The sequence below is a fragment of the Pelobates fuscus genome, chromosome 3 (assembly GCF_036172605.1).
Source record: "Pelobates fuscus isolate aPelFus1 chromosome 3, aPelFus1.pri, whole genome shotgun sequence".
In the NCBI taxonomy this organism is placed as follows: domain Eukaryota; kingdom Metazoa; phylum Chordata; class Amphibia; order Anura; family Pelobatidae; genus Pelobates; species Pelobates fuscus.
The window spans coordinates 368,575,213-368,581,212 of NC_086319.1; positions in this window are offsets into that span (position 1 = coordinate 368,575,213).

Sequence of the window (6,000 nt, forward strand, 5' to 3'; positions counted from 1 at the left end):
CACCCTTATACGCTGTGTAAAGCATACTTTTTAATTGATTTTGGAACTGCTGCATCCTTTCTGACTTGCCGTAATTCGGTAACATTTCAGGCACTTTCTGCTTATACCGGGGGTCTAGTAGCGTGGACACCCAGTACAGGTCGTTCTCCTTCAGCCTTTTTATACGAGGGTCCCTCAACAGGCACGACAGCATGAAAGACCCCATTTGCACAAGGTTGGATGCCGAGCTACTCATGTCCTGTTCCTCGTCCTCAGTGATCTCTCTGAAGGTATGTTCTTCCCCCAGCCACGTACAACACCACGGGTACCAGATAGGTGACAACAAGCACCCTGGGATGCCTGTTGTGGTTGGTCTTCCTCCTCAAAGCCACATTCCTCCTCTGACTCCTCTTCCTCACAATCCTCTTCCAGCGTTGCCTCCAGGTCCAGCAAGCGATGCTGATAAGGCTGCTTCTGGTGGTGATGGTGACCACAACTCTTCCTCTTCACGCTCATCTACGGCCTGATCCAGCACTCTTCACAGGGCACGCTCCAGGAAGAAAACAAATGGTATGATGTCGCTGATGGTGCCTTCGGTGCGACTGACTAGGTTTGTCACCTCCTCAAAAGGACGCATGAGCCTACAGGCATTGCGCATGAGCATCCAGTAACGTGGCAAAAAAATTCCCAGCTTCCCAGAGGCTGTCCTAGCACCCCGATCATACAAATATTCATTAACGGCTTTTTCTTGTTGGAGCAGGCGGTCGACCATTAGGAGTGTTGAATTCCAACGTGACGGGCTGTCGCAAATCAAGCGCCTCACTGGCATGTTGTTTCGCCGCTGGATATCTGCAAAGTGCGCCATGGCCGTGTAGGAACGCCTGAAATGGCCACACACCTTCCTGGCCTGCTTCAGGACGTCCTGTAAGCCTGTGTACTTATGCACAAAGCGTTGTACGATCAGATTACACACATGTGCCATGCACGGCACATGTGTCAACTTGCCCAACTTCAATGCCGCCAACAAATTTGTTCCGTTGTCACAAACCCCTTTGCCGATATCCAGTTGCTGCGGAGTCAGCCACTTTTCCACCTGTGCGTTCAGGGCGGACAGGAGTGCTTGTCCGGTGTGACTCTCTGCTTTCAAGCAAGTCAAATCTAAGACGGCGTGACACTGCCGTATCCGGGATGTGGAATAGTACCTGGGGAGCTGGGGAGGTGCCGTTGATGTGGAGCAAGACACAGCAGCAGAAAAGGACTCAGCCGAGGAGGTTATGGAAGAGGATGGAGTAGGAGGTGTAGAGGAGGTGGCAGCAGGCCTGCCTGCAAGTCGTGGGGGTGTCACCAACTCCTCTGCAGAGCCACGCATTCCATGCTTGGCAGCCGTCAGCAGGTTTACCCAATGCGCAGTGTAGGTGATATACCTGCCCTGACCATGCTTTGCAGACCAGGTATCCGTGGTCAGATGGACCCTTGCCCCAACACTGTGTGCCAGACATGCCATTACTTACTTTTGCACAATCGAGTACAGGTTGGGGATTGCCTTTTGTGAAAAGAAATTTCGTCCGGGTACCTTCCACTGCGGTGTCCCAATAGCTACAAATTTTTTGAACGCCTCAGACTCCACAAGCTTGTATGGTAAAAGCTGGCGGGCTAATAGTTCAGACAAGCCAGCTGTAAGACGCTGGGCAAGGGGGTGACTTTCTGACATTGGCTTCTTACGCTCAAACATGTCCTTAACAGACACCTGACTGTGGGCAGATGAGCAGGAACTGCTCAAGGCGAGAGACGGAGTGGCGGATGGTTGAGAGGGGGCAAGGAGGACAACAGTGGTTGATGTGGCTGAAGATGCTGGACCAGGAGGAGGATGGGGGCTTTGAGTTTGTGTGCTGCTTGTACTCATGTGTTGATCCCACAGGCGTTTGTGATGTGCGATCATGTGCCTACGCAAAGCAGTTGTACCTAGGTGGGTGTTGGACTTCCCACGACTCAGTTTCTTCTGGCACAGGTTGCAAATGGCATCGACACACAAAAAAAATTCCACATTGCTGAGCTCTGCAATGACGGCATTCTGGTGGTGGACACAGCATGCGTTGATTGGCGTGCTGTCAGGCTGACCCCGGGTGCCGATGCATGCTGTCTGACTGTGCTACTAGCTCCTTGCGATGACCTCCCCCTGCTTCCAACTCGTCTCCTCCTCCTCCTCTGTCTCCCCATCTGAACTTTCGCCCTGTTCTTCTTCTTGCCGAGCTGGCATCCACGAGACATCCATGGACGCATCGTCATCATCAACCGCTTCACTTGTATCTGACAACTCAGCAAAGGAAGCAGTAGCGGGTACAACATCATCATCACACCGTACGTCCATGTGTGTAATGCTGCCTGCCTGAGACATATCCCTGTTATCTACATCCTCTGGCAATAATGGTTGCGTATCACTAATTTCTTCAAACGGATGTGTAAGTAACTCTTCTGACATACCAAGTGAAGCGGCTGTGGGGCTAGTGTTGGTGGTGGCGGCAGGCGGGTGAGTGGTATCTTGAGAGGTGCCCTAAGCTAAGCTGGAGGAGGATGGTGCGTCAAGGTTCCGAGCGGAAGCTGTAGAAGATTGGGTGTCCTGTGTTAGCCAGTCAACTATGTCCTCAGAACTTTTAAAGTTCAGGGTACGTGGCCAATGAAAACTGGGCATTATTGTAGGGCAAAAGGGAATCACAGCACAACGACCACAATGGCCCCTGTGGGGTGGCCTGCCTCTGCCTGTCATTTATTTTTGGATTAGCGGTACTATGCGTGCAAGCTACTGTGAAACCAGATATGAGAGGCACTGTGCAGTGGCAGAGGTTGGCAGAGTACACGCTGTAGGCCTGACACACCCGCTTGAAGACAACTAACTGCTATTCAATCTATAACAGTGAAAAAAGTTTTTTGTTTTTAAATGCACGCTATTGTGACACCAGATATGAGTGGCAATGTGCACTGGCAGAGGTTGGCAGAGTACACGCTGTAGGCCTGACACACCCGCTTGAAGACAACTAACTGCTATTCAATCTATAACAGTGAAAAAAGTTTTTTGTTTTTAAATGCACGCTTTTGTGACACCAAATATGAGTGGCAATGTGCACTGGCAGAGGTTGGCAGAGTACACGCTGTAGGCCTGACATACCTGCTTGAAGACAACTAACTGCTATTCAATCTATAACAGTGAAAAAAGTTTTTGGTTTTTAAATGCACGCTATTGTGACACCAGATATGAGTGGCCATGTGCACTGGCAGAGGTTGGCAGAGTACACTCTGTTGGCCTGACACACAGACACTTGCAGACAACTAACTGCTAATTAATCTATTACAGTGAAAAAAAAGTTTTGGGGTTTTTAAATGCACGCTATTGTGCCACCAGATGAGTGGCACTGTGCACTCGCAGAGTACACGCTGTTGGCCTGACACACAGACGCTTGCAGACAACTAACTGCTAATTAATCTATTACAGTGAAAAAAAATGTTTTGTTTTTAAATGCAAGCTATTGTGACACCAGCTATGAGTGGTGGCACTGGGCAAGTGGGCACAGTATCCACTGTGAGCCTGACACACAGACGCTTGCAGACAACTAACTCCTATTCAATCTATTACAGTGAAAAAAAGTTTTTGGGTTTTTAAATGCACGCTATTGTGCCACCAGATATGAGTGGCACTGTGAACTGGCAGAGTACACACTGTTGGCCATACACACAGACGCTTGCAGACAACTAACTGCTAATTAATCTATTACAGTGAAAAAAATTTTTTTGTTTTTAAATGCAAGCTATTGTGACACCAGATTTAAGTGGTGGCACTGGGCAAGTGGGCACAGTATCCACTGTGAGCCTGACACAGAAGCTGGCAGGCAGACAGGCAGGCAACTGCAATTAGATTACACACAAAAAAAAGCAGACTGATGTTCTAGCCCTAAAAAGGGCTTTTTGGGGTGCTGTCCTTACAGCAGAGATCAGATGAGTCCTTCAGGACTGTAGTGGACACTGAATACACTAGCCTAGCTATACATTTCCCTATCAAATGAGCAGCAGCTACACTTTCCCTCCTCTATCTAAGAATGCAGATTCAGAATGAATCTAAAATGGATGCTGTACAGGAGGTGGGAGGGTCTGGAAGGGAGGGTCTGCTGCTGATTGGCTGGAATGTGTCTGCTGACTGTGAGGCACAGGGTCAAAGTTTAGTCAATGATGACGAATAGGGGGCGGATCGAACTGCGCATGTTCGCCAGCAAACAGTTCGGTACATCACTAAATGCAAGCTATTGTGACACCAGATATGAGTGGTGGCACTGGGCAAGTGGGCACAGTATACGCTGTGAGCCTGACACACACGCTGGCAGACAACTAACTGCTATTCAATCTATTACAGTCAAAATTGTATTTTTTTTTTTTAAATGTACACTACTGTTACACCAGATATGAGTTGCACTGGTGTGACACTGTGCCCTGGCAGGCCCTGAAACGAACACTAGTGAAGGAAACTGACTGCTATTATATTACAGTCCAAAAAGTTTTTTGTTTTGTTAAATGCAAGCGATTGTGACACCAGATATGAGTGGTGGCACTGGGCAAGTGGGCACAGTATACGCTGTGAGCCTGACACAGACGCTGGCAGACATGTACACTACTGTTACACCAGATATGAGTTGCACTGGTGTGACACTGTGCCCTGGAATGCCCTGAAACGCACACTTGTGAAGGAAACTGCTATTATATTACAGTCCAAAAAGGTTTTTTTTGTTAAATGCAAGCTATTGTGACACCAGTGAGTGAGTGGTGGCACTGGGAAAGTGGGCACAGTATATGCTGTGAGCCTGACACACAGGCTGGCAGGCAGGCAACTGCAATTACATTACACAAAAAAAGCAGACTGATGTTCTAGCCCTAAAAAGGGCTTTTTGGGGGTGCTGTCCTTACAGCAGAGATCAGATGAGTCCTTCCGGACTGTAGTGGACACTGAATACACTAGCCTAGCTATCAATTTCCCTATCAAATCAGCAGCAGCTACACTGTCCCTACTCTCACTAAGAATGCAGCTTCACAATTTATGTAAAATCGATGCTGTCCAGGAGGTGGGAAGGTCTGGGAGGGAGGGTCTGCTGTTGATTGGCTGGAATGTGTCTGCTGACTGTGAGGTACCGGCAGGGTCAAAGTTTACTCAATGATGACGAATAAGGGGCGGACCGAACAGCACATGTGTTCGCCATCCGTGGCGAACAAGCGATGTTCGCTGGGACATCACTAGTCATCTGCAAACACAGATACATGGCTTTCAATGCCTTTTTCAAGATCATTATTAAATAGAAGCGGCCCCAAAGCAGAACCCTGAGGGACACCACTTACCACTTTTGTCCAGCCTGAAAATGTACCATTAATGACAACTCGTTGTACTCTATCCTTAAGCAAATGTTCTGCCCAAGAACAAGAATATTCATATAGACCAATATCTTTTAGTTTGAAGACTAACCTATTGTGAGGAACCGTATCAAATGCCTAGGCAAAATCCAAGTAGATCATATCCACTGCAACACCCTGATCTATACTTCTACTTACTTCTTCGTAGAATGCAAATAGGTTAGTTTGACATGACCTATGTTTCATAAAACCATGCTTAATATTGCCAATAACAAAGTTCTTCCCAATGAATTCCTGAATATTATCCTTTAATAGCCCTTCAAATATTTTCCCAGTCACAGAAGTTAAGCTCACAGGTCTATAATTTCCAGGCAAGGATTTTGAATCCTTTTTAAATGTAGGAACAACAACTGCCTTCCTCCAATCCTCCGGTACAATACCTGAAACAAAAGAATCTTGAAAGATTAAATACAGAGGTTCACTTATTTCCCCACTTAGCTCCTTAAGTACTCATGGGTGAATACCGTCAGGCCCTAGAGCTTTATTTACATTCATTTTCTTTAACTGCTGTAGCACCTTGTCTCGAGTCATCCAATCACAAGTTTTCTGCAAGTTTTTTGCAGCAATCATTTGCAT